Source organism: Pseudophryne corroboree, chromosome 3 (assembly GCF_028390025.1).
Source record: "Pseudophryne corroboree isolate aPseCor3 chromosome 3, aPseCor3.hap2, whole genome shotgun sequence".
Lineage (NCBI taxonomy): Eukaryota > Metazoa > Chordata > Amphibia > Anura > Myobatrachidae > Pseudophryne > Pseudophryne corroboree.
Window position 1 is genome coordinate 112,716,943 of NC_086446.1, and position 19,412 is coordinate 112,736,354.

At 41.2% G+C, this 19,412-nt stretch overlaps 58 non-coding genes and 28 pseudogenes across 58 annotated transcripts; all 86 read left to right on the plus strand.

The window, feature by feature from the left end:
- The first annotated feature begins 41 nt into the window (after nt 1–41).
- LOC134887280 (5S ribosomal RNA) lies at nt 42–160 on the plus strand (annotated as a pseudogene).
- Nucleotides 161–267: 107 nt separating this feature from the next.
- LOC135068061 (5S ribosomal RNA) lies at nt 268–386 on the plus strand. The gene has a single exon (XR_010254269.1). It is a non-coding gene; the product is annotated as a 5S ribosomal RNA (ribosomal RNA).
- A 107-nt stretch (nt 387–493) lies between these two features.
- On the plus strand, nt 494–612 carry LOC134887100 (5S ribosomal RNA; annotated as a pseudogene).
- A 107-nt stretch (nt 613–719) lies between these two features.
- LOC134902210 (5S ribosomal RNA) lies at nt 720–838 on the plus strand. Its single transcript, XR_010175680.1, has one exon. It is a non-coding gene; the product is annotated as a 5S ribosomal RNA (ribosomal RNA).
- A 107-nt stretch (nt 839–945) lies between these two features.
- Nucleotides 946–1,064, plus strand: LOC135066973 (5S ribosomal RNA). The gene has a single exon (XR_010253205.1). It is a non-coding gene; the product is annotated as a 5S ribosomal RNA (ribosomal RNA).
- Nucleotides 1,065–1,171: 107 nt separating this feature from the next.
- LOC135070550 (5S ribosomal RNA) lies at nt 1,172–1,290 on the plus strand. Its single transcript, XR_010256711.1, has one exon. It is a non-coding gene; the product is annotated as a 5S ribosomal RNA (ribosomal RNA).
- A 107-nt stretch (nt 1,291–1,397) lies between these two features.
- LOC135064619 (5S ribosomal RNA) lies at nt 1,398–1,516 on the plus strand. The gene has a single exon (XR_010250925.1). It is a non-coding gene; the product is annotated as a 5S ribosomal RNA (ribosomal RNA).
- A 107-nt stretch (nt 1,517–1,623) lies between these two features.
- LOC135064887 (5S ribosomal RNA) lies at nt 1,624–1,742 on the plus strand. Its single transcript, XR_010251184.1, has one exon. It is a non-coding gene; the product is annotated as a 5S ribosomal RNA (ribosomal RNA).
- A 107-nt stretch (nt 1,743–1,849) lies between these two features.
- On the plus strand, nt 1,850–1,968 carry LOC134893294 (5S ribosomal RNA; annotated as a pseudogene).
- A 107-nt stretch (nt 1,969–2,075) lies between these two features.
- On the plus strand, nt 2,076–2,194 carry LOC134886298 (5S ribosomal RNA). Its single transcript, XR_010170385.1, has one exon. It is a non-coding gene; the product is annotated as a 5S ribosomal RNA (ribosomal RNA).
- A 107-nt stretch (nt 2,195–2,301) lies between these two features.
- Nucleotides 2,302–2,420, plus strand: LOC134892121 (5S ribosomal RNA; annotated as a pseudogene).
- Nucleotides 2,421–2,527: 107 nt separating this feature from the next.
- On the plus strand, nt 2,528–2,646 carry LOC135068063 (5S ribosomal RNA). Its single transcript, XR_010254271.1, has one exon. It is a non-coding gene; the product is annotated as a 5S ribosomal RNA (ribosomal RNA).
- Nucleotides 2,647–2,753: 107 nt separating this feature from the next.
- Nucleotides 2,754–2,872, plus strand: LOC134889027 (5S ribosomal RNA; annotated as a pseudogene).
- A 107-nt stretch (nt 2,873–2,979) lies between these two features.
- Nucleotides 2,980–3,098, plus strand: LOC135058357 (5S ribosomal RNA). The gene has a single exon (XR_010244788.1). It is a non-coding gene; the product is annotated as a 5S ribosomal RNA (ribosomal RNA).
- Nucleotides 3,099–3,187: 89 nt separating this feature from the next.
- Nucleotides 3,188–3,306, plus strand: LOC134888738 (5S ribosomal RNA; annotated as a pseudogene).
- Nucleotides 3,307–3,413: 107 nt separating this feature from the next.
- LOC134900715 (5S ribosomal RNA) lies at nt 3,414–3,532 on the plus strand. The gene has a single exon (XR_010174223.1). It is a non-coding gene; the product is annotated as a 5S ribosomal RNA (ribosomal RNA).
- Nucleotides 3,533–3,639: 107 nt separating this feature from the next.
- On the plus strand, nt 3,640–3,758 carry LOC134895033 (5S ribosomal RNA; annotated as a pseudogene).
- A 107-nt stretch (nt 3,759–3,865) lies between these two features.
- Nucleotides 3,866–3,984, plus strand: LOC134890318 (5S ribosomal RNA; annotated as a pseudogene).
- A 107-nt stretch (nt 3,985–4,091) lies between these two features.
- On the plus strand, nt 4,092–4,210 carry LOC135068752 (5S ribosomal RNA). Its single transcript, XR_010254944.1, has one exon. It is a non-coding gene; the product is annotated as a 5S ribosomal RNA (ribosomal RNA).
- Nucleotides 4,211–4,317: 107 nt separating this feature from the next.
- On the plus strand, nt 4,318–4,436 carry LOC135064316 (5S ribosomal RNA). The gene has a single exon (XR_010250626.1). It is a non-coding gene; the product is annotated as a 5S ribosomal RNA (ribosomal RNA).
- Nucleotides 4,437–4,543: 107 nt separating this feature from the next.
- Nucleotides 4,544–4,662, plus strand: LOC135066768 (5S ribosomal RNA). The gene has a single exon (XR_010253009.1). It is a non-coding gene; the product is annotated as a 5S ribosomal RNA (ribosomal RNA).
- A 107-nt stretch (nt 4,663–4,769) lies between these two features.
- On the plus strand, nt 4,770–4,888 carry LOC135070810 (5S ribosomal RNA). The gene has a single exon (XR_010256961.1). It is a non-coding gene; the product is annotated as a 5S ribosomal RNA (ribosomal RNA).
- A 107-nt stretch (nt 4,889–4,995) lies between these two features.
- On the plus strand, nt 4,996–5,114 carry LOC135067169 (5S ribosomal RNA). The gene has a single exon (XR_010253392.1). It is a non-coding gene; the product is annotated as a 5S ribosomal RNA (ribosomal RNA).
- Nucleotides 5,115–5,221: 107 nt separating this feature from the next.
- LOC135069844 (5S ribosomal RNA) lies at nt 5,222–5,340 on the plus strand. Its single transcript, XR_010256025.1, has one exon. It is a non-coding gene; the product is annotated as a 5S ribosomal RNA (ribosomal RNA).
- Nucleotides 5,341–5,447: 107 nt separating this feature from the next.
- LOC134889690 (5S ribosomal RNA) lies at nt 5,448–5,566 on the plus strand (annotated as a pseudogene).
- A 107-nt stretch (nt 5,567–5,673) lies between these two features.
- On the plus strand, nt 5,674–5,792 carry LOC135069845 (5S ribosomal RNA). The gene has a single exon (XR_010256026.1). It is a non-coding gene; the product is annotated as a 5S ribosomal RNA (ribosomal RNA).
- Nucleotides 5,793–5,899: 107 nt separating this feature from the next.
- On the plus strand, nt 5,900–6,018 carry LOC135067170 (5S ribosomal RNA). Its single transcript, XR_010253393.1, has one exon. It is a non-coding gene; the product is annotated as a 5S ribosomal RNA (ribosomal RNA).
- Nucleotides 6,019–6,125: 107 nt separating this feature from the next.
- Nucleotides 6,126–6,244, plus strand: LOC135062955 (5S ribosomal RNA). Its single transcript, XR_010249296.1, has one exon. It is a non-coding gene; the product is annotated as a 5S ribosomal RNA (ribosomal RNA).
- Nucleotides 6,245–6,351: 107 nt separating this feature from the next.
- Nucleotides 6,352–6,470, plus strand: LOC135064898 (5S ribosomal RNA). The gene has a single exon (XR_010251195.1). It is a non-coding gene; the product is annotated as a 5S ribosomal RNA (ribosomal RNA).
- Nucleotides 6,471–6,577: 107 nt separating this feature from the next.
- LOC135064400 (5S ribosomal RNA) lies at nt 6,578–6,696 on the plus strand. The gene has a single exon (XR_010250708.1). It is a non-coding gene; the product is annotated as a 5S ribosomal RNA (ribosomal RNA).
- A 107-nt stretch (nt 6,697–6,803) lies between these two features.
- LOC135066686 (5S ribosomal RNA) lies at nt 6,804–6,922 on the plus strand. The gene has a single exon (XR_010252926.1). It is a non-coding gene; the product is annotated as a 5S ribosomal RNA (ribosomal RNA).
- Nucleotides 6,923–7,029: 107 nt separating this feature from the next.
- LOC134889477 (5S ribosomal RNA) lies at nt 7,030–7,148 on the plus strand (annotated as a pseudogene).
- Nucleotides 7,149–7,255: 107 nt separating this feature from the next.
- Nucleotides 7,256–7,374, plus strand: LOC135063449 (5S ribosomal RNA). The gene has a single exon (XR_010249781.1). It is a non-coding gene; the product is annotated as a 5S ribosomal RNA (ribosomal RNA).
- A 107-nt stretch (nt 7,375–7,481) lies between these two features.
- On the plus strand, nt 7,482–7,600 carry LOC134891261 (5S ribosomal RNA; annotated as a pseudogene).
- A 107-nt stretch (nt 7,601–7,707) lies between these two features.
- Nucleotides 7,708–7,826, plus strand: LOC135058701 (5S ribosomal RNA). The gene has a single exon (XR_010245125.1). It is a non-coding gene; the product is annotated as a 5S ribosomal RNA (ribosomal RNA).
- A 107-nt stretch (nt 7,827–7,933) lies between these two features.
- On the plus strand, nt 7,934–8,052 carry LOC135066687 (5S ribosomal RNA). Its single transcript, XR_010252927.1, has one exon. It is a non-coding gene; the product is annotated as a 5S ribosomal RNA (ribosomal RNA).
- A 107-nt stretch (nt 8,053–8,159) lies between these two features.
- Nucleotides 8,160–8,278, plus strand: LOC135065005 (5S ribosomal RNA). Its single transcript, XR_010251298.1, has one exon. It is a non-coding gene; the product is annotated as a 5S ribosomal RNA (ribosomal RNA).
- A 107-nt stretch (nt 8,279–8,385) lies between these two features.
- Nucleotides 8,386–8,504, plus strand: LOC134887982 (5S ribosomal RNA; annotated as a pseudogene).
- A 107-nt stretch (nt 8,505–8,611) lies between these two features.
- Nucleotides 8,612–8,730, plus strand: LOC134890386 (5S ribosomal RNA; annotated as a pseudogene).
- Nucleotides 8,731–8,837: 107 nt separating this feature from the next.
- On the plus strand, nt 8,838–8,956 carry LOC134889691 (5S ribosomal RNA; annotated as a pseudogene).
- Nucleotides 8,957–9,063: 107 nt separating this feature from the next.
- LOC135069846 (5S ribosomal RNA) lies at nt 9,064–9,182 on the plus strand. The gene has a single exon (XR_010256027.1). It is a non-coding gene; the product is annotated as a 5S ribosomal RNA (ribosomal RNA).
- Nucleotides 9,183–9,289: 107 nt separating this feature from the next.
- Nucleotides 9,290–9,408, plus strand: LOC135067171 (5S ribosomal RNA). The gene has a single exon (XR_010253394.1). It is a non-coding gene; the product is annotated as a 5S ribosomal RNA (ribosomal RNA).
- A 107-nt stretch (nt 9,409–9,515) lies between these two features.
- Nucleotides 9,516–9,634, plus strand: LOC135062956 (5S ribosomal RNA). Its single transcript, XR_010249297.1, has one exon. It is a non-coding gene; the product is annotated as a 5S ribosomal RNA (ribosomal RNA).
- Nucleotides 9,635–9,741: 107 nt separating this feature from the next.
- LOC135064910 (5S ribosomal RNA) lies at nt 9,742–9,860 on the plus strand. The gene has a single exon (XR_010251206.1). It is a non-coding gene; the product is annotated as a 5S ribosomal RNA (ribosomal RNA).
- A 107-nt stretch (nt 9,861–9,967) lies between these two features.
- Nucleotides 9,968–10,086, plus strand: LOC135064401 (5S ribosomal RNA). Its single transcript, XR_010250709.1, has one exon. It is a non-coding gene; the product is annotated as a 5S ribosomal RNA (ribosomal RNA).
- Nucleotides 10,087–10,193: 107 nt separating this feature from the next.
- Nucleotides 10,194–10,312, plus strand: LOC135066689 (5S ribosomal RNA). The gene has a single exon (XR_010252929.1). It is a non-coding gene; the product is annotated as a 5S ribosomal RNA (ribosomal RNA).
- A 107-nt stretch (nt 10,313–10,419) lies between these two features.
- On the plus strand, nt 10,420–10,538 carry LOC134889478 (5S ribosomal RNA; annotated as a pseudogene).
- A 107-nt stretch (nt 10,539–10,645) lies between these two features.
- LOC135063452 (5S ribosomal RNA) lies at nt 10,646–10,764 on the plus strand. The gene has a single exon (XR_010249783.1). It is a non-coding gene; the product is annotated as a 5S ribosomal RNA (ribosomal RNA).
- Nucleotides 10,765–10,871: 107 nt separating this feature from the next.
- LOC134891263 (5S ribosomal RNA) lies at nt 10,872–10,990 on the plus strand (annotated as a pseudogene).
- Nucleotides 10,991–11,097: 107 nt separating this feature from the next.
- Nucleotides 11,098–11,216, plus strand: LOC135058816 (5S ribosomal RNA). The gene has a single exon (XR_010245240.1). It is a non-coding gene; the product is annotated as a 5S ribosomal RNA (ribosomal RNA).
- A 107-nt stretch (nt 11,217–11,323) lies between these two features.
- On the plus strand, nt 11,324–11,442 carry LOC135066690 (5S ribosomal RNA). Its single transcript, XR_010252930.1, has one exon. It is a non-coding gene; the product is annotated as a 5S ribosomal RNA (ribosomal RNA).
- A 107-nt stretch (nt 11,443–11,549) lies between these two features.
- Nucleotides 11,550–11,668, plus strand: LOC135065006 (5S ribosomal RNA). Its single transcript, XR_010251299.1, has one exon. It is a non-coding gene; the product is annotated as a 5S ribosomal RNA (ribosomal RNA).
- A 107-nt stretch (nt 11,669–11,775) lies between these two features.
- LOC135064921 (5S ribosomal RNA) lies at nt 11,776–11,894 on the plus strand. Its single transcript, XR_010251217.1, has one exon. It is a non-coding gene; the product is annotated as a 5S ribosomal RNA (ribosomal RNA).
- A 107-nt stretch (nt 11,895–12,001) lies between these two features.
- On the plus strand, nt 12,002–12,120 carry LOC134901065 (5S ribosomal RNA). The gene has a single exon (XR_010174561.1). It is a non-coding gene; the product is annotated as a 5S ribosomal RNA (ribosomal RNA).
- A 107-nt stretch (nt 12,121–12,227) lies between these two features.
- LOC134888841 (5S ribosomal RNA) lies at nt 12,228–12,346 on the plus strand (annotated as a pseudogene).
- Nucleotides 12,347–12,453: 107 nt separating this feature from the next.
- Nucleotides 12,454–12,572, plus strand: LOC134895587 (5S ribosomal RNA; annotated as a pseudogene).
- Nucleotides 12,573–12,679: 107 nt separating this feature from the next.
- LOC134889762 (5S ribosomal RNA) lies at nt 12,680–12,798 on the plus strand (annotated as a pseudogene).
- Nucleotides 12,799–12,905: 107 nt separating this feature from the next.
- On the plus strand, nt 12,906–13,024 carry LOC134902218 (5S ribosomal RNA). Its single transcript, XR_010175688.1, has one exon. It is a non-coding gene; the product is annotated as a 5S ribosomal RNA (ribosomal RNA).
- Nucleotides 13,025–13,131: 107 nt separating this feature from the next.
- On the plus strand, nt 13,132–13,250 carry LOC134891118 (5S ribosomal RNA; annotated as a pseudogene).
- Nucleotides 13,251–13,357: 107 nt separating this feature from the next.
- LOC135067431 (5S ribosomal RNA) lies at nt 13,358–13,476 on the plus strand. Its single transcript, XR_010253647.1, has one exon. It is a non-coding gene; the product is annotated as a 5S ribosomal RNA (ribosomal RNA).
- Nucleotides 13,477–13,583: 107 nt separating this feature from the next.
- Nucleotides 13,584–13,702, plus strand: LOC135059443 (5S ribosomal RNA). The gene has a single exon (XR_010245845.1). It is a non-coding gene; the product is annotated as a 5S ribosomal RNA (ribosomal RNA).
- Nucleotides 13,703–13,809: 107 nt separating this feature from the next.
- Nucleotides 13,810–13,928, plus strand: LOC134890858 (5S ribosomal RNA; annotated as a pseudogene).
- A 107-nt stretch (nt 13,929–14,035) lies between these two features.
- On the plus strand, nt 14,036–14,153 carry LOC134893066 (5S ribosomal RNA; annotated as a pseudogene).
- Nucleotides 14,154–14,260: 107 nt separating this feature from the next.
- LOC135063806 (5S ribosomal RNA) lies at nt 14,261–14,379 on the plus strand. The gene has a single exon (XR_010250130.1). It is a non-coding gene; the product is annotated as a 5S ribosomal RNA (ribosomal RNA).
- Nucleotides 14,380–14,486: 107 nt separating this feature from the next.
- On the plus strand, nt 14,487–14,605 carry LOC134893358 (5S ribosomal RNA; annotated as a pseudogene).
- Nucleotides 14,606–14,712: 107 nt separating this feature from the next.
- On the plus strand, nt 14,713–14,831 carry LOC135069020 (5S ribosomal RNA). The gene has a single exon (XR_010255210.1). It is a non-coding gene; the product is annotated as a 5S ribosomal RNA (ribosomal RNA).
- Nucleotides 14,832–14,938: 107 nt separating this feature from the next.
- LOC135060910 (5S ribosomal RNA) lies at nt 14,939–15,057 on the plus strand. Its single transcript, XR_010247305.1, has one exon. It is a non-coding gene; the product is annotated as a 5S ribosomal RNA (ribosomal RNA).
- Nucleotides 15,058–15,164: 107 nt separating this feature from the next.
- On the plus strand, nt 15,165–15,283 carry LOC134891317 (5S ribosomal RNA; annotated as a pseudogene).
- Nucleotides 15,284–15,390: 107 nt separating this feature from the next.
- Nucleotides 15,391–15,509, plus strand: LOC134887881 (5S ribosomal RNA; annotated as a pseudogene).
- Nucleotides 15,510–15,616: 107 nt separating this feature from the next.
- LOC135064932 (5S ribosomal RNA) lies at nt 15,617–15,735 on the plus strand. Its single transcript, XR_010251228.1, has one exon. It is a non-coding gene; the product is annotated as a 5S ribosomal RNA (ribosomal RNA).
- A 107-nt stretch (nt 15,736–15,842) lies between these two features.
- On the plus strand, nt 15,843–15,961 carry LOC135069575 (5S ribosomal RNA). The gene has a single exon (XR_010255754.1). It is a non-coding gene; the product is annotated as a 5S ribosomal RNA (ribosomal RNA).
- Nucleotides 15,962–16,068: 107 nt separating this feature from the next.
- LOC135067559 (5S ribosomal RNA) lies at nt 16,069–16,187 on the plus strand. The gene has a single exon (XR_010253771.1). It is a non-coding gene; the product is annotated as a 5S ribosomal RNA (ribosomal RNA).
- Nucleotides 16,188–16,294: 107 nt separating this feature from the next.
- On the plus strand, nt 16,295–16,413 carry LOC134902008 (5S ribosomal RNA). Its single transcript, XR_010175484.1, has one exon. It is a non-coding gene; the product is annotated as a 5S ribosomal RNA (ribosomal RNA).
- A 107-nt stretch (nt 16,414–16,520) lies between these two features.
- Nucleotides 16,521–16,639, plus strand: LOC135061184 (5S ribosomal RNA). Its single transcript, XR_010247574.1, has one exon. It is a non-coding gene; the product is annotated as a 5S ribosomal RNA (ribosomal RNA).
- A 107-nt stretch (nt 16,640–16,746) lies between these two features.
- Nucleotides 16,747–16,865, plus strand: LOC135058603 (5S ribosomal RNA). Its single transcript, XR_010245030.1, has one exon. It is a non-coding gene; the product is annotated as a 5S ribosomal RNA (ribosomal RNA).
- A 107-nt stretch (nt 16,866–16,972) lies between these two features.
- LOC134891502 (5S ribosomal RNA) lies at nt 16,973–17,111 on the plus strand (annotated as a pseudogene).
- Nucleotides 17,112–17,218: 107 nt separating this feature from the next.
- On the plus strand, nt 17,219–17,337 carry LOC135058933 (5S ribosomal RNA). Its single transcript, XR_010245354.1, has one exon. It is a non-coding gene; the product is annotated as a 5S ribosomal RNA (ribosomal RNA).
- A 107-nt stretch (nt 17,338–17,444) lies between these two features.
- Nucleotides 17,445–17,563, plus strand: LOC135060912 (5S ribosomal RNA). The gene has a single exon (XR_010247307.1). It is a non-coding gene; the product is annotated as a 5S ribosomal RNA (ribosomal RNA).
- Nucleotides 17,564–17,670: 107 nt separating this feature from the next.
- Nucleotides 17,671–17,789, plus strand: LOC134891318 (5S ribosomal RNA; annotated as a pseudogene).
- A 107-nt stretch (nt 17,790–17,896) lies between these two features.
- On the plus strand, nt 17,897–18,015 carry LOC135065007 (5S ribosomal RNA). The gene has a single exon (XR_010251300.1). It is a non-coding gene; the product is annotated as a 5S ribosomal RNA (ribosomal RNA).
- A 107-nt stretch (nt 18,016–18,122) lies between these two features.
- Nucleotides 18,123–18,241, plus strand: LOC135064944 (5S ribosomal RNA). The gene has a single exon (XR_010251240.1). It is a non-coding gene; the product is annotated as a 5S ribosomal RNA (ribosomal RNA).
- Nucleotides 18,242–18,348: 107 nt separating this feature from the next.
- On the plus strand, nt 18,349–18,467 carry LOC135069577 (5S ribosomal RNA). The gene has a single exon (XR_010255756.1). It is a non-coding gene; the product is annotated as a 5S ribosomal RNA (ribosomal RNA).
- A 107-nt stretch (nt 18,468–18,574) lies between these two features.
- On the plus strand, nt 18,575–18,693 carry LOC135067560 (5S ribosomal RNA). Its single transcript, XR_010253772.1, has one exon. It is a non-coding gene; the product is annotated as a 5S ribosomal RNA (ribosomal RNA).
- A 107-nt stretch (nt 18,694–18,800) lies between these two features.
- LOC135059454 (5S ribosomal RNA) lies at nt 18,801–18,919 on the plus strand. The gene has a single exon (XR_010245856.1). It is a non-coding gene; the product is annotated as a 5S ribosomal RNA (ribosomal RNA).
- Nucleotides 18,920–19,026: 107 nt separating this feature from the next.
- LOC135070067 (5S ribosomal RNA) lies at nt 19,027–19,145 on the plus strand. The gene has a single exon (XR_010256242.1). It is a non-coding gene; the product is annotated as a 5S ribosomal RNA (ribosomal RNA).
- Nucleotides 19,146–19,252: 107 nt separating this feature from the next.
- Nucleotides 19,253–19,370, plus strand: LOC134893067 (5S ribosomal RNA; annotated as a pseudogene).
- Nucleotides 19,371–19,412: the final 42 nt, after the last annotated feature.

The following is a 19,412-nucleotide window of genomic DNA, read 5'->3' on the forward strand; positions in this document are numbered from 1 at the left end:
TAGTTAGAAGTAGAAAAGTTCTAACAGAAACCACAAAGCTCATCTACAGCCACACCACACTGGATACGCCCAATCTCATCTGATCTAGGAAGCTAAGCAGTGTTGGGCCTGGTTAATACTTGGATGGGAGACCACATGGGAATACAAGGTGCTGTAGATATTTTTATACTACCAACACCGTTCTGTTGATGCATTCCATTTTAAAACGTATTCATTTATGAACCAGTAGTTAGAAGTAGAAAAGTTCTAACAGAAACCAGAAAGTTCATCTACAGCAACACCACTCTGGATACGCCCAATCTCATCTGATCTTGGAAGCTAAACAGTGTTGGGCCTGGTTAGTACTTGGATGGGAGACCACCTGGGAATACAAGGTGCTGTAGATATTTTTATACTACCAACACCGTTCTGTTGATGCATTCCATTTTCAAACGTATTCATTTATGAACCAGTAGTTAGAAGTAGAAAAGTTCTAACAGAAACCACAAAGCTCATCTACAGCCACACCACACTGGATACGCCCAATCTCATCTGATCTAGGAAGCTAAGCAGTGTTGGGCTTGGTTAGTACTTGGATGGGAGACCACCTGGGAATACAAGGTGCTGTAGAAATTTTTATACTACCTACACCGTTCTGTTGATGCATTCCATTTTCAAACTTATTCATTTATGAACCAATAGTTAGAAGTAGAAAAGTACTAACAGAAACCATAAAGCTCTTCTACAGCCACACCACACTGGATACGCCCAATCTCATCTGATCTTGGAAGTTAAGCAGTGTTGGGCCTGGTTAGTACTTGGATGGGAGACCACCTGGGAATACTAGGTGCTGTAGATAATTTTATACTGCCAACACCGTTCTGTTGATGCATTCCATTTTAAAACTTATTCATTTATGAACCAGTAGTTAGAAGTAGAAAAGTTCTAACAGAAACCAGAAAGTTCATCTACAGCAACACCACACTGGATACGCCCAATCTCATCTGATCTTGGAAGCTAAGCAGTGTTGGGCCTGGTTAGTACTTGGATGGGAGACTACCTGGGAATACAAGGTGCTGTAGATATTTTTATACTGCCAACACCGTTCTGTTGATGCATTCCATTTTCAAACGTATTCATTTATGAACCAGTAGTTAGTAGTAGAAAAGTTCTAACAGAAACAACAAAGCTCATCTACAGCAACACCACACTGGATACGCCCAATCTCATCTGATATTGGAAGCTAAGCAGTGTTGGGCCTGGTTAGTACTTGGGTGGGAGACCACCTGGGAATACAAGGTGCTGTAGATATTTTTATACTGCCAACACCGTTCTGTTGATGCATTCCATTTTAAAACGTATTCATTTATGAACCAGTAGTTAGAAGTAGAAAAGTTCTAACAGAAACCACAAAACTCATCTACAGCCACACCACACTGGATACGCCCAATCTCATCTGACCTTGGAAGCTAAGCAGTGTTGGGCCTGATTAGTACTTGGATGGGAGTCCACCTGGGAATACAAGGTGCTGTAGATATTTTTATACTACCAACACCGTTCTGTTGATGCATTCCATTTTAAAACGTATTCATTTATGAACCAGTAGTTAGAAGTAGAAAAGTTCTAACAGAAACCACAAAGCTCATCTACAGCCACACCACACTGGATACGCCCAATCTCATCTGATCTTGGAAGCTAAGCAGTGTTGGGCCTGGTTAGTACTTGGATGGGAGACCACCTGGGAATACAAGGTGCTGTAGATATTTTTATACTACCAACACCGTTCTGTTGATGCATTCCATTTTAAAACGTGTTCATTTATGAACCAGTATTTATAAGTAGAAAAGTTCTAACAGAAACCAGAAATTTCATCTACAGCAGCACCACACTGGATACGCCCAATCTCATCTGATCTTCGAAGCTAAGCAGTGTTGGGCCTGGTTAGTACTTGGGTGGGAGACCACCTGGGAATACAAGGTGCTATAGATATTTTTATACTGCCAACACCGTTCTGTTGATGCATTCCATTTTCAAACGTATTCATTTATGAACCAGTAGTTAGAAGTAGAAAAGTTCTAACAGAAACCACAAAACTCATCTACAGCCACACCACACTGGATACGCCCAATCTCATCTGACCTTGGAAGCTAAGCAGTGTTGGGCATGATTAGTACTTGGATGGGAGTCCACCTGGGAATACAAGGTGCTGTAGATATTTTTATACTACCAACACCGTTCTGTTGATGCATTCCATTTTAAAACGTATTCATTTATGAACCAGTAGTTAGAAGTAGAAAAGTTCTAACAGAAACCACAAAGCTCATCTACAGCCACACCACACTGGATACGCCCAATCTCATCTGATCTAGGAAGCTAAGCAGTGTTGGGCCTGGTTAATACTTGGATGGGAGACCACCTGGGAATACAATGTGCTGTAGATATTTTTATACTACCAACACCGTTCTGTTGATGCATTCCATTTTAAAACGTATTCATTTATGAACCAGTAGTTAGAAGTAGAAAAGTTCTAACAGAAACCAGAAAGTTCATCTACAGCAACACCACTCTGGATACGCCCAATCTCATCTGATCTTGGAAGCTAAACAGTGTTGGGCCTGGTTAGTACTTGGATGGGAGACCACCTGGGAATACAAGGTGCTGTAGATATTTTTATACTACCAACACCGTTCTGTTGATGCATTCCATTTTCAAACGTATTCATTTATGAACCAGTAGTTAGAAGTAGAAAAGTTCTAACAGAAACCACAAAGCTCATCTACAGCCACACCACACTGGATACGCCCAATCTCATCTGATCTAGAAAGCTAAGCAGTGTTGGGCCTGGTTAGTACTTGGATGGGAGACCACCTGGGAATACAAGGTGCTGTAGAAATTTTTATACTACCTACACCGTTCTGTTGATGCATTCCATTTTCAAACTTATACATTTATGAACCAATAGTTAGAAGTAGAAAAGTACTAACAGAAACCATAAAGCTCTTCTACAGCCACACCACACTGGATACGCCCAATCTCATCTGATCTTGGAAGTTAAGCAGTGTTGGGCCTGGTTAGTACTTGGATGGGAGACCACCTGGGAATACTAGGTGCTGTAGATAATTTTATACTGCCAACACCGTTTTAAAACTTATTCATTTATGAACCAGTAGTTAGAAGTAGAAAAGTTCTAACAGAAACCAGAAAGTTCATCTACAGCAACACCACACTGGATACGCCCAATCTCATCTGATCTTGGAAGCTAAGCAGTGTTGAGTCTGGTTAGTACTTGGATGGGAGACCACCTGGGAATACAAGGTGCTGTAGATATTTTTATACTGCCAACACCGTTCTGTTAATGCATTCCATTTTCAAACCTATTCATTTATGAACCAGTAGTTAGAAGTAGAAAAGTTTTAACAGAAACCACAAAGCTCATCTACAGCCACACCACACTGGATACGCCCAATCTCGTCTGATCTTGGAAGCTAAGCAGTGTTGGGCCTTGTTAGTACTTGGATGGGAGACCACCTGGGAATACAAGGTGCTGTAGTTATTTTTATACTGCCAACACTGTTCTGTTGATGCATTCCATTTTCAAACGTATTCATTTATGAACCAGTGGTTAGAAGTAGAAAAGTTCTAACAGAAACCACAAAGCTCATCTACAGCCACACCATGCTGGATACGCCCAATCTCACCTGATCTTGGAAGCTATGCAGTGTTGGGCTTGGTTAGTACTTGGATGGGAGACCACCTGGAAATACAAGGTGCTGTAGATATTTTTATACTGCCAACACCGTTCTGTTGATGCATTCCATTTTCAAACGTATTCATTTATGAACCAGTAGTTAGAAGTAGAAAAGTACTAACAGAAACCACAAAGCTCATCTACAGCCACACCAGATTGGATACGCCCAATCTCATCTGATCTTGGACGCTAAGCAGTGTTGGGCCTGGTTAGTACTTGGATGGGAGACCACCTGGGAATACAAGGTGTTGTAGATATTTTTATCCTGCCAACACCGTTCTGTTGATGCATTCCATTTTCAAACGTATTCATTTATGAACCAGTAGTTAGAAGTAGAAAAGTTCTAACAGAAACCACAAAGCTCATCTACAGCCACACCACACTGGATACGCCCAATCTCGTCTCATCTTGGAAGCTAAGCAGTGTTGGGCCTTGTTAGTACTTGGATGGGAGACCACCTGGGAATACAAGGTGCTGTAGATATTTTTATACTGCCAACACTGTTCTGTTGATGCATTCCATTTTCAAACGTATTCATTTATGAACCAGTAGTTAGAAGTAGAAAAGTTCTAACAGAAACCACAAAGCTCATCTACAGCCACACCACACTGGATACGCACAATCTCATCTGATCTTGGAAGCTAAGCAGTGTTGGGCCTGGTTAGTACTTGGATGGGAGACCACCTGGGAATACAAGGTGCTGTAGATATTTTTATACTACCAACACCGTTCTGTTGATGCATTCCATTTTAAAACGTATTCATTTATGAACCAGTAGTTAGAAGTAGAAAAGTTCTAACAGAAACCATAAAGCTTATCTACAGCCACACCACACTGGATACGCCCAATCTTGTCTGATCTTGGAAGCTAAGCAGTGTTGGGCCTGGTTAGTACTTGGATGGGAGACCACCTGGGAATACAAGGTGCTGTAGATATTTTTATACTACCAACACCGTTCTGTTGATGCATTCCATTTTCAAACGTATTCATTTATGAACCAGTAGTTAGAAGTAGAAAAGTACTAACAGAAACCATAACGCTCTTCTACAGCCACACCACACTGGATATGCCCAATCTCATCTGATCTTGAAAGCTAAGCAGTGTTGGGCCTGGTTAGTACTTGGATGGGAGACCACCTGGGAATACAAGGTGCTGTAGATAATTTTATACTGCCAACACCGTTCTGTTGATGCATTCCATTTTAAAACGTATTCATTTATGAACCAGTAGTTAGAAGTAGAAAAGTTCTAACAGAAACAACAAAGCTCATCTACAGCCACACCACACTGGATACGCCCAATCTCATCTGATCTTGGAAGCTAAGCAGTGTTGGGCCTGGTTAGTACTTGGATGGGAGACCACCTGGGAATACAAGGTGCTTTAGATATTTTTATACTACCAACACCGTTCTGTTCATGTATTCCATTTTAAAACGTATTCATTTATGAACCAGTAGTTAGAAGTAGAAAAGTTCTAACAGAAACCATAAAGCTTATCTACAGCCACACCACACTGGATACGCCCAATCTCATCTGATCTTGGAAGCTAAGCAGTGTTGGGCCTGGTTAGTACTTGGATGGGAGACCACCTGTGAATACAAAGTGCTGTAGATATTTTTATACTGCCAACACCGTTCTGTTGATGCATTCCATTTTCAAACGTATTCATTTATGAACCAGTAGTTAGAAGTAGAAAAGTTCTAACAGAAACCACAAAGCTCATCTACAGCCACACCACACTGGATACGCCCAATCTCATCTGATCTTGGAAGCTAAGCAGTGTTGGGCCTGGTTAGTACTTGGATGGGAGACCACCTCCGAATACAAGGTGCTTTAGATATTTTTATACTACCAACACCGTTCTGTTGATGCATTCCATTTTAAAACATATTCATTTATGAACCAGTAGTTAGAAGTAGAAAAGTTCTAACAGAAACCATAAAGCATATCTACAGCCACACCACACTGGATACGCCCAATCTCATCTGATCTTGGAAGCTAAGCAGTGTTGGGCCTGGTTAGTACTTGGATGGGAGACCACCTGTGAATACAAAGTGCTGTAGATATTTTTATACTGCCAACACCGTTCTGTTGATGCATTCCATTTTCAAACGTATTCATTTATGAACCAGTAGTTAGAAGTAGAAAAGTTCTAACAGAAACCACAAAGCTCATCTACAGCCACACCACACTGGATACGCCCAATCTCATCTGATCTTGGAAGCTAAGCAGTGTTGGGCCTGGTTAGTACTTGGATGGGAGACCACCTGGGAATACAAGGTGCTTTAGATATTTTTATACTACCAACACCGTTCTGTTGATGCATTCCATTTTAAAACATATTCATTTATGAACCAGTAGTTAGAAGTAGAAAAGTTCTAACAGAAACCATAAAGCTTATCTACAGCCACACCACACTGGATACGCCCAATCTCATCTGATCTTGGAAGTTTAGCAGTGTTGGGCCTGGTTAGTACTTGGATGGGAGACCACCTGGGAATACAAGGTGCTGTAGATATTTTTATACTACCAACACCGTTCTGTTGATGCATTCCGTTTTAAAACGTATTCATTTATGAACCAGTAGTTAGAAGTAGAAAAGTTCTAACAGAAACCATAAAGCTTATCTACAGCCACACCACACTGGATACGCCCAATCTCATCTGATCTTGGAAGCTAAGCAGTGTTGGGCCTGGTTAGTACTTGGATGGGAGACCACCTGGGAATACAAGGTGCTGTAGATATTTTTATACTACCAACACCGTCCTGTTGATGCATTCCATTTTCAAACGTATTCATTTATGAACCAGTAGTTAGAAGTAGAAAAGTACTAACAGAAATCATAAAGCTCTTCTACAGCCACACCACACTGGATATGCCCAATCTCATCTGATCTTGGAAGCTAAGCAGTGTTGGGCCTGGTTAGTACTTGGATGGGAGACCACCTGGGAATACAAGGTGCTGTAGATAATTTTATACTGCCGACACCGTTCTGTTGATGCATTCCATTTTAAAACGTATTCATTTATGAACCAGTAGTTAGAAGTAGAAAAGTTCTAACAGAAACCAGAAAGTTCATCTACAGCAGCACCACACTGGATACGCCCAATCTCATCTGATCTTGGAAGCTAAGCAGTGTTGGGCCTGGTTAGTACTTGGATGGGAGACCACCTGGGAATACAAGGTGCTGTAGATATTTTTATACTACCAACACCGTTCTGTTGATGCATTCCATTTTCAAACATATTCATTTATGAACCAGTAGTTAGAAGTAGAAAAGTACAAACAGAAACTATAAAGCTCTTCTACAGCCACACCACACTGGATATGCCCAATCTCATCAGATCTTGGAAGCTAAGCAGTGTTGGGCCTGGTTAGTACTTGGATGGGAGTCCACCTGGGAATACAAGGTGATGTAGATAATTTTATACTGCCAACACCGTTCTGTTGATGCATTCCATTTTAAAACGTATTAATTTATGAACCAGTAGTAAGAAGTAGAAAAGTTCTAACAGAAACCACAAAGTTTATCTACAGCCACACCACACTGGATACGCCCAATCTCATCTGATCTTGGAAGCTAAGCAGTGTTGGGCCTGGTTAGTACTTGGATGGGAGACCACCTGGGAATACAAGGTGCTGTATATGTTTTTATACTGCCAACACCGTTCTGTTGATGCATTCCATTTTCAAACGTATTCATTTATGAACCAGTAGTTAGAAGTAGAAAAGCTCTAACAGAAACCACAAAGCTCATCTACAGCCACACCACACTGGATACGCCCAATCTCATCTGATCTTGGAAGCTAAGCAGTGTTGGGCCTGGTTAGTGCTTGGATGGGAGACCACCTAGTAATACAAGGTGCTGTAGATATTTTTATAATGCCAACACCGTTCTGTTGATGCATTCCATTTTCAAACGTATTCATTTATGAACCAGTAGTTAGAAGTAGAAAAGTTCTAACAGAAACCACAAAGCTCATCTACAGCCACACCACACTGGATACGCCCAATCTCGTCTGATCTTGGAAGCTAAGCAGTGTTGGGCCTTGTTAGTACTTGGATGGGAGACCACCTGGGAATACAAGGTGCTGTAGATATTTTTATACTGCCAACACTGTTCTGTTGATGCATTCCATTTTCAAACGTATTCATTTATGAACCAGTAGTTAGAAGTAGAAAAGTTCTAACAGAAACTAGAAAGTTCATCTACAGCAGCACCACACTGGATACGCCCAATCTCATCTGATCTTGGAAGCTAAGCAGTGTTGGGCCTGGTTAGTACTTGGATGGGAGACCACCTGGGAATACAAGGTGCTGTAGATATTTTTATACTGCCAACACCGTTCTGTTGATGCATTCCATTTTCAAACGTGTTCATTTATGAACCAGTAGTTAGAAGTAGAAAATTTCTAACAGAAACCACAAAGCTCATCTACAGCCACACCACACTGGATACGCCCAATCTCATCTGATCTTGGAAGCTAAGCAGTGTTGGGCCTGGTTAGTACTTGGATGGGAGACCACCTGGGAATACAAAGTGCTGTAGATATTTTTATACTGCCAACACCGTTCTGTTGATGCATTCCATTTTCAAACGTATTCATTTATGAACCAGTAGTTAGAAGTAGAAAAGTTCTAACAGAAACAACAAAGCTCATCTACAGCCACACCACACTGGATACGCACAATCTCATCTGATCTTGGAAGCTAAGCAGTGTTGGGCCTGGTTAGTACTTGGATGGGAGACCACCTGGGAATACAAGGTGCTTTAGATATTTTTATACTACCAACACCGTTCTGTTCATGTATTCCATTTTAAAACGTATTCATTTATGAACCAGTAGTTAGAAGTAGAAAAGTTCTAACAGAAACCATAAAGCTTATCTACAGCCACACCACACTGGATATGCCCAGTCTCATCTGATCTTGGAAGCTAAGCAGTGTTGGGCCTGGTTAGTACTTGGATGGGAGACCACCTGTGAATACAAAGTGCTGTAGATATTTTTATACTGCCAACACCGTTCTGTTGATGCATTCCATTTTCAAACGTATTCATTTATGAACCAGTAGTTAGAAGTAGAAAAGTTCTAACAGAAACCACAAAGCTCATCTACAGCCACACCACACTGGATACGCCCAATCTCATCTGATCTTGGAAGCTAAGCAGTGTTGGGCCTGGTTAGTACTTGGATGGGAGACCACCTCCGAATACAAGGTGCTTTAGATATTTTTATACTACCAACACCGTTCTGTTGATGCATTCCATTTTAAAACATATTCATTTATGAACCAGTAGTTAGAAGTAGAAAAGTTCTAACAGAAACCATAAAGCATATCTACAGCCACACCACACTGGATACGCCCAATCTCATCTGATCTTGGAAGCTAAGCAGTGTTGGGCCTGGTTAGTACTTGGATGGGAGACCACCTGTGAATACAAAGTGCTGTAGATATTTTTATACTGCCAACACCGTTCTGTTGATGCATTCCATTTTCAAACGTATTCATTTATGAACCAGTAGTTAGAAGTAGAAAAGTTCTAACAGAAACCACAAAGCTCATCTACAGCCACACCACACTGGATACGCCCAATCTCATCTGATCTTGGAAGCTAAGCAGTGTTGGGCCTGGTTAGTACTTGGATGGGAGACCACCTGGGAATACAAGGTGCTTTAGATATTTTTATACTACCAACACCGTTCTGTTGATGCATTCCATTTTAAAACATATTCATTTATGAACCAGTAGTTAGAAGTAGAAAAGTTCTAACAGAAACCATAAAGCTTATCTACAGCCACACCACACTGGATACGCCCAATCTCATCTGATCTTGGAAGTTTAGCAGTGTTGGGCCTGGTTAGTACTTGGATGGGAGACCACCTGGGAATACAAGGTGCTGTAGATATTTTTATACTACCAACACCGTTCTGTTGATGCATTCCGTTTTAAAACGTATTCATTTATGAACCAGTAGTTAGAAGTAGAAAAGTTCTAACAGAAACCATAAAGCTTATCTACAGCCACACCACACTGGATACGCCCAATCTCATCTGATCTTGGAAGCTAAGCAGTGTTGGGCCTGGTTAGTACTTGGATGGGAGACCACCTGGGAATACAAGGTGCTGTAGATATTTTTATACTACCAACACCGTCCTGTTGATGCATTCCATTTTCAAACGTATTCATTTATGAACCAGTAGTTAGAAGTAGAAAAGTACTAACAGAAATCATAAAGCTCTTCTACAGCCACACCACACTGGATATGCCCAATCTCATCTGATCTTGGAAGCTAAGCAGTGTTGGGCCTGGTTAGTACTTGGATGGGAGACCACCTGGGAATACAAGGTGCTGTAGATAATTTTATACTGCCGACACCGTTCTGTTGATGCATTCCATTTTAAAACGTATTCATTTATGAACCAGTAGTTAGAAGTAGAAAAGTTCTAACAGAAGCCAGAAAGTTCATCTACAGCAGCACCACACTGGATACGCCCAATCTCATCTGATCTTGGAAGCTAAGCAGTGTTGGGCCTGGTTAGTACTTGGATGGGAGACCACCTGGGAATACAAGGTGCTGTAGATATTTTTATACTACCAACACCGTTCTGTTGATGCATTCCATTTTCAAACATATTCATTTATGAACCAGTAGTTAGAAGTAGAAAAGTACAAACAGAAACTATAAAGCTCTTCTACAGCCACACCACACTGGATATGCCCAATCTCATCAGATCTTGGAAGCTAAGCAGTGTTGGGCCTGGTTAGTACTTGGATGGGAGTCCACCTGGGAATACAAGGTGATGTAGATAATTTTATACTGCCAACACCGTTCTGTTGATGCATTCCATTTTAAAACGTATTAATTTATGAACCAGTAGTAAGAAGTAGAAAAGTTCTAACAGAAACCACAAAGTTTATCTACAGCCACACCACACTGGATACGCCCAATCTCATCTGATCTTGGAAGCTAAGCAGTGTTGGGCCTGGTTAGTACTTGGATGGGAGACCACCTGGGAATACAAGGTGCTGTATATGTTTTTATACTGCCAACACCGTTCTGTTGATGCATTCCATTTTCAAACGTATTCATTTATGAACCAGTAGTTAGAAGTAGAAAAGCTCTAACAGAAACCACAAAGCTCATCTACAGCCACACCACACTGGATACGCCCAATCTCATCTGATCTTGGAAGCTAAGCAGTGTTGGGCCTGGTTAGTGCTTGGATGGGAGACCACCTAGTAATACAAGGTGCTGTAGATATTTTTATAATGCCAACACCGTTCTGTTGATGCATTCCATTTTCAAACGTATTCATTTATGAACCAGTAGTTAGAAGTAGAAAAGTTCTAACAGAAACCACAAAGCTCATCTACAGCCACACCACACTGGATACGCCCAATCTCGTCTGATCTTGGAAGCTAAGCAGTGTTGGGCCTTGTTAGTACTTGGATGGGAGACCACCTGGGAATACAAGGTGCTGTAGATATTTTTATACTGCCAACACTGTTCTGTTGATGCATTCCATTTTCAAACGTATTCATTTATGAACCAGTAGTTAGAAGTAGAAAAGTTCTAACAGAAACTAGAAAGTTCATCTACAGCAGCACCACACTGGATACGCCCAATCTCATCTGATCTTGGAAGCTAAGCAGTGTTGGGCCTGGTTAGTACTTGGATGGGAGACCACCTGGGAATACAAGGTGCTGTAGATATTTTTATACTGCCAACACCGTTCTGTTGATGCATTCCATTTTCAAACGTATTCATTTATGAACCAGTAGTTAGAAGTAGAAAATTTCTAACAGAAACCACAAAGCTCATCTACAGCCACACCACACTGGATACGCCCAATCTCATCTGATCTTGGAAGCTAAGCAGTGTTGGGCCTGGTTAGTACTTGGATGGGAGACCACCTGGGAATACAAAGTGCTGTAGATATTTTTATACTGCCAACACCGTTCTGTTGATGCATTCCATTTTCAAACGTATTCATTTATGAACCAGTAGTTAGAAGTAGAAAAGTTCTAACAGAAACCACAAAACTCATCTACAGCCACACCACACTGGATACGCCCAATCTCATCTGATCTTGGAAGCTAAGCAGTGTTGGGCCTGGTTAGTACTTGGATGGGAGACCACCTGGGAATACAAGGTGCTGTAGATATTTTTATACTACCAACACTGTTCTGTTGATGCATTCCATTTTAAAACGTATTCATTTATGAACCAGTAGTTAGAAGTAGAAAAGTTCAAACAGAAACCATAAAGCTTATCTACAGCCAGACCACACTGGATACGCCCAATCTCATCTGATCTTGGAAGCTAAGCAGTGTTGGGCCTGGTTAGTACTTGGATGGGAGACCACCTGGGAATACAAGGTGCTGTAGATATTTTTATACTACCAACACCGTTCTGTTGATGCATTCCATTTTCAAACGTATTCATTTATGAACCAGTAGATAGAAGTAGAAAAGTACTAACAGAAACCATAAAGCTCTTCTACAGCCACACCACACTGGATATGCCCAATCTCATCTGATCTTGGAAGCTAAGCAGTGTTGGGCCTGGTTAGCACTTGGATGGGAGACCACCTGGGAATACAAGGTGCTGTAGATAATTTTATACTGCCGACACCGTTCTGTTGATGCATTCCATTTTAAAACGTATTCATTTATGAACCAGTAGTTAGAAGTAGAAAAGTTCTAACAGAAACCAAAAAGTTCATCTACTGCAGCACCACACTGGATACGCCCAATCTCATCTAATCTTGGAAGCTAAGCAGTGTTGGGGCTGGTTAGTACTTGGATGGGAGACCACCTGGGAATACAAGGTGCTGTAGATATTTTTATACTACCAACACCGTTCTGTTGATGCATTCCATTTTCAAACGTATTCATTTATGAACCAGTAGTTAGAAGTAGAAAAGTACTAACAGAAACTATAAAGCTCTTCTACAGCCACACCACACTGGATATGCCCAATCTCATCTGATCTTGGAAGCTAAGCAGTGTTGGGCCTGGTTAGTACTTGGATGGGAGTCCACCTGGGAATACAAGGTGATGTAGATAATTTTATACTGCCAACACCGTTCTGTTGATGCATTCCATTTTAAAACGTATTCATTTATGAACCAGTAGTTAGAAGTAGAAAAGTTCTAACAGAAACCACAAAGTTCATCTACAGCCACACCACATTGGATACGCCCAATCTCATCTGATCTTGGAAGCTAAGCAGTGTTGGGCCTGGTTAGTACTTGGATGGGAGACCACCTGGGAATACAAGGTGCTGTAGATATTTTTATACTGCCAACACCGTTCTGTTGATGCATTCCATTTTCAAACGTATTCATTTATGAACCAGTAGTTAGTAGTAGAAAAGTTCTAACAGAAACCACAAAGCTCACCTACAGCCACACCAAACTGGATATGCCCAATCTCATCTGATCTTGGAAGCTAAGCAGTGTTGGGTCTGGTTAGTACTTGGATGGGAGACCACCTGGGAATACAAGGTGCTGTAGATATTTTTATACTGCCAACACCGTTCTGTTGATGCATTCCATTTTCAAACGTATTCATTTATGAACCAGTAGTTAGAAGTAGAAAAGTTCTAACAGAAACCACAAAGCTCATCTACAGCCACACCACACTGGATACGCCCAATCTCATCTGATCTTGGAAGCTAAGCAGTGTTGGGCCTGGTTAGTACTTGGATGGGAGACCACCTGGTAATACAAGGTGCTGTAGATATTTTTATACTGCCAACACCGTTCTGTTTATGCATTCCATTTTCAAACGTATTCATTTATGAACCAGTAGTTAGAAGTAGAAAATTTCCTACAGAAACCGCAAATCTCATCTACAGCCACACTACACTGGATACGCCCAATCTCGTCTGATCTTGGAAGCTAAGCAGTGTAAGGCCTTGTTAGTACTTGGATGGGAGACCACCTGGGAATACAAGGTGCTGTAGATATTTTTATACTGCCAACACTGTTCTGTTGATGCATTCCATTTTCAAACGTATTCATTTATGAACCTGTAGTTAGAAGTAGAAAAGTTCTAACAGAAACCACAAAGCTCATCTACAGCAACACCACACTGGATAGGCCCAATCTCGTCTGATCTTGGAAGCTAAGCAGTGTTGGGCCTTGTTAGTACTTGGATGGGAGACCACCTGGGAATACAAAGTGTTGTAGATATTTTTATACTGCCAACACCGTTCTGTTGATGCATTCCATTTTCAAACGTATTCATTTATGAACCAGTAGTTAGAAGTAGAAAAGTTCTAACAGAAACCACAAAACTCATCTACAGCCACACCACACTGGATACGCCCAATCTCATCTGATCTTGGAAGCTAAGCAGTGTTGGGCCTGGTTAGTAATGGATGGGAGACCACCTGGGAATACAAAGTGCTGTAGATATTTTTATACTGCCAACACCGTTCTGTTGATGCATTCCATTTTCAAACGTATTCATTTATGAACCAGTAGTTAGAAGTAGAAAAGTTCTAACAGAAACCACAAAGCTCATCTACAGCCACACCACACTGGATACGCCCAATCTCATCTGATCTTGGAAGCTAAGCAGTATTGGGCCTGGTTAGTACTTGGATGGGAGACCACCTGGGAATACAAGGTGCTGTAGATAATTTTATACTACCAACACCGTTCTGTTGATGCGTTCCATTTTAAAACGTATTCATTTATGAACCAGTAGTTAGAAGTAGAAAAGTTCTAACAGAAACCATAAAGCTTATCTACAGCCACACCACACTGGATACGCCCAATCTCGTCTGATCTTGGAAGCTATGCAGTGTTTGGCCTGGTTAGTACTTGGATGGGAGACCACCTGGGAATACAAGTTGCTGTAGATATTTTTATACTACCAACACCGTTCTGTTGATGCATTCCATTTTCAAACGTATTCATTTATGAACCAGTAGTTAGTAGTAGAAAAGTTCTAACAGAAACCACAAAGCTCATCTACAGCCACACCAAACTGGATATGCCCAATCTCATCTGATCTTGGAAGCTAAGCAGTGTTGGGCCTGGTTAGTACTTGGATGGGAGACCACCTGGGAATACAAGGTGCTGTAGATATTTTTATACTGCCAACACCGTTCTGTTGATGCATTCCATTTTCAAACGTATTCATTTATGAACCAGTAGTTAGAAGTAGAAAAGTTCTAACAGAAACTACAAAGCTCATCTACAGCCACACCACACTGGATACGCCCAATCTCGTCTGATCTTGGAAGCTAAGCAGTGTAAGGCCTTGTTAGTACTTGGATGGGAGACCACCTGGGAATACAAGGTGCTGTAGATATTTTAATACTGCCAACACTGTTCTGTTGATGCATTCCATTTTCAAACGTATTCATTTATGAACCTGTAGTTAGAAGTAGAAAAGTTCTAACAGAAACCACAAAGCTCATCTACAGCAACACAACACTGGATACGCCCAATCTCGTCTGATCTTGGAAGCTAAGCAGTGTTGGGCCTTGTTAGTACTTGGATGGGAGACCACCTGGGAATACAAAGTGTTGTAGATATTTTTATACTGCCAACACCGTTCTGTTGATGCATTCCATTTTCAAACGTATTCATTTATGAACCAGTAGTTAGAAGTAGAAAAGTTCTAACAGAAACCACAAAACTCATCTACAGCCACAGCACACTGGATACGCCCAATCTCATCTGATCTTGGAAGCTAAGCAGTGTTGGGCCTGGTTAGTACTTGGATGGGAGACCACCTGGGAATACAAAGTGCTGTAGATATTTTTATACTGCCAACACCGTTCTGTTGATGCATTCCATTTTCAAACGTATTCATTTATGAACCAGTAGTTAGAAGTAGAAAAGTTCTAACAGAAACCACAAAGCTCATCTACAGCCACACCACACTGGATACGCCCAATCTCATCTGATCTTGGAAGCTAAGCAGTGTTGGGCCTGGTTAGTACTTGGATGGGAGACCACCTGGGAATACAAGGTGCTGTAGATAATTTTATACTACCAACACCGTTCTGTTGATGCGTTCCATTTTAAAACGTATTCATTTATGAACCAGTAGTTAGAAGTAGAAAAGTTCTAACAGAAACCATAAAGCTTATCTACAGCCACACCACACTGGATACGCCCAATCTCGTCTGATCTTGGAAGCTAAGCAGTGTTTGGCCTGGTTAGTACTTGGATGGGAGACCACCTGGGAATACAAGGTGCTGTAGATATTTTTATACTACCAACACCGTTCTGTTGATGCATTCCATTTTCAAACGTATTCATTTATGAACCAGTAGTTAGAAGTAGAAAAGTACTAACAGAAACCATAAAGCTCTTCTACAGCCACACCACACTGGATACGCCCAATCTCATCTGATCTTGGAAGCTAAACAGTGTTGGGCCTGGTTAGTACTTGAATGGGAGACCACCTGGGAATACAAGGTGCTGTAGATATTTTTATACTACCAACACCGTTCTGTTGATGCATTCCATTTTAAAACGTATTCATTTATGAACCAGTAGTTAGAAGTAGAAAAGTTCTAACAGAAACCATAAAGCTTATCTACAGCCACACCACACTGGATACGCCCAATCTCATCTGATCTTGGAAGCTAAACAGTGTTGGGCCTGGTTAGTACTTGGATGGGAGACCACCTGGGAATACAAGGTGCTGTAGATATTTTTATACTACCAACACCGTTCTGTTGATGCATTCCATTTTCAAACGTATTCATTTATGAACCAGTAGTTAGAAGTAGAAAAGTTCTAACAGAAACCGCAAAGCTCATCTACAGCCACACCACACTGGATACGCCCAATCTCGTCTGATCTTGGAAGCTAAACAGTGTTGGGCCTGGTTAGTACTTGGATGGGAGACCACCTGGGAATACAAGGTGCTGTAGATATTTTTATACTACCAACACCGTTCTGTTGATGCATTCCATTTTCAATCGTATTCATTTATGAACCAGTAGTTAGAAGTAGAAAAGTTCTAACAGAAACCGCAAAGCTCATCTACAGCCACACCACACTGGATACGCCCAATCTCGTCTGATCTTGGAAGCTAAGCAGTGTTGGGCCTTGTTAGTACTTGGATGGGAGACCACCCGGGAATACAAGGTGCTGTAGATATTTTTATACTGCCAACACTGTTCTGTTGATGCATTCCATTTTCAAACGTATTCATTTATGAACCAGTAGTTAGAAGTAGAAAAGTTCTAACAGAAACCACAAAGCTCATCTACAGCCACACCACACTGGATACGCCCAATCTCATCTGATCTTGGAAGCTAAGCAGTGTTGGGCTTGGTTAAGCAGTGTTGGGCTTGGTTAGTACTTGGATGGGAGACCACCTGGGAATACAAGGTGCTGTAGATATTTTTATACTGCCAACACCGTTCTGTTGATGCATTCCATTTTCAAACTTATTCATTTATGAACCAGTAGTTAGAAGTAGAAAAGTTCTAACAGAAACCACAAAGCTCATCTACAGCCACACCACACTGGATACGCCCAATCTCGTCTGATCTTGGAAGCTAAGCAGTGTTGGGCCTTGTTAGTACTTGGATGGGAGACCACCTGGGAATACAAGGTGCTGTAGATATTTTTATACTGCCAACACTGTTCTGTTGATGCATTCCATTTTCAAACGTTTTCATTTATGAACCAGTAGTTAGAAGTAGAAAAGTTCTAACAGAAACCACAAAGCTCATCTACAGCCACACCACACTGGATACGCCCAATCTCGTCTGATCTTGGAAGCTAAGCAGTGTAAGGCCTTGTTAGTACTTGGATGGGAGACCACCTGGGAATACAAGGTGCTGTAGATATTTTAATACTGCCAACACTGTTCTGTTGATGCATTCCATTTTCAAACGTATTCATTTATGAACCTGTAGTTAGAAGTAGAAAAGTTCTAACAGAAACCACAAAGCTCATCTACAGCAACACAACACTGGATACGCCCAATCTCGTCTGATCTTGGAAGCTAAGCAGTGTTGGGCCTTGTTAGTACTTGGATGGGAGACCACCTGGGAATACAAAGTGTTGTAGATATTTTTATACTGCCAACACCGTTCTGTTGATGCATTCCATTTTCAAACGTATTCATTTATGAACCAGTAGTTAGAAGTAGAAAAGTTCTAACAGAAACCACAAAACTCATCTACAGCCACACCACACTGGATACGCCCAATCTCATCTGATCTTGGAAGCTAAGCAGTGTTGGGCCTGGTTAGTACTTGGATGGGAGACCACCTGGGAATACAAAGTGCTGTAGATATTTTTATACTGCCAACACCGTTCTGTTGATGCATTCCATTTTCAAACGTATTCATTTATGAACCAGTAGTTAGAAGTAGAAAAGTTCTAACAGAAACCACAAAGCTCATCTACAGCCACACCACACTGGATACGCCCAATCTCATCTGATCTTGGAAGCTAAGCAGTGTTGGGCCTGGTTAGTACTTGGATGGGAGACCACCTGGGAATACAAGGTGCTGTAGATAATTTTATACTACCAACACCGTTCTGTTGATGCGTTCCATTTTAAAACGTATTCATTTATGAACCAGTAGTTAGAAGTAGAAAAGTTCTAACAGAAACCATAAAGCTTATCTACAGCCACACCACACTGGATACGCCCAATCTCGTCTGATCTTGGAAGCTAAGCAGTGTTTGGCCTGGTTAGTACTTGGATGGGAGACCACCTGGGAATACAAGGTGCTGTAGATATTTTTATACTACCAACACCGTTCTGTTGATGCATTCCATTTTCAAACGTATTCATTTATGAACCAGTAGTTAGAAGTAGAAAAGTACTAACAGAAACCATAAAGCTCTTCTACAGCCACACCACACTGGATACGCCCAATCTCATCTGATCTTGGAAGCTAAACAGTGTTGGGCCTGGTTAGTACTTGAATGGGAGACCACCTGGGAATACAAGGTGCTGTAGATATTTTTATACTACCAACACCGTTCTGTTGATGCATTCCATTTTAAAACGTATTCATTTATGAACCAGTAGTTAGAAGTAGAAAATTTCCTACAGAAACCGCAAATCTCATCTACAGCCACACTACACTGGATACGCCCAATCTCGTCTGATCTTGGAAGCTAAGCAGTGTAAGGCCTTGTTAGTACTTGGATGGGAGACCACCTGGGAATACAAGGTGCTGTAGATATTTTTATACTGCCAACACTGTTCTGTTGATGCATTCCATTTTCAAACGTATTCATTTATGAACCTGTAGTTAGAAGTAGAAAAGTTCTAACAGAAACCACAAAGCTCATCTACAGCAACACCACACTGGATACGCCCAATCTCGTCTGATCTTGGAAGCTAAGCAGTGTTGGGCCTTGTTAGTACTTGGATGGGAGACCACCTGGGAATACAAAGTGTTGTAGATATTTTTATACTGCCAACACCGTTCTGTTGATGCATTCCATTTTCAAACGTATTCATTTATGAACCAGTAGTTAGAAGTAGAAAAGTTCTAACAGAAACCACAAAACTCATCTACAGCCACACCACACTGGATACGCCCAATCTCATCTGATCTTGGAAGCTAAGCAGTGTTGGGCCTGGTTAGTAATGGATGGGAGACCACCTGGGAATACAAAGTGCTGTAGATATTTTTATACTGCCAACACCGTTCTGTTGATGCATTCCATTTT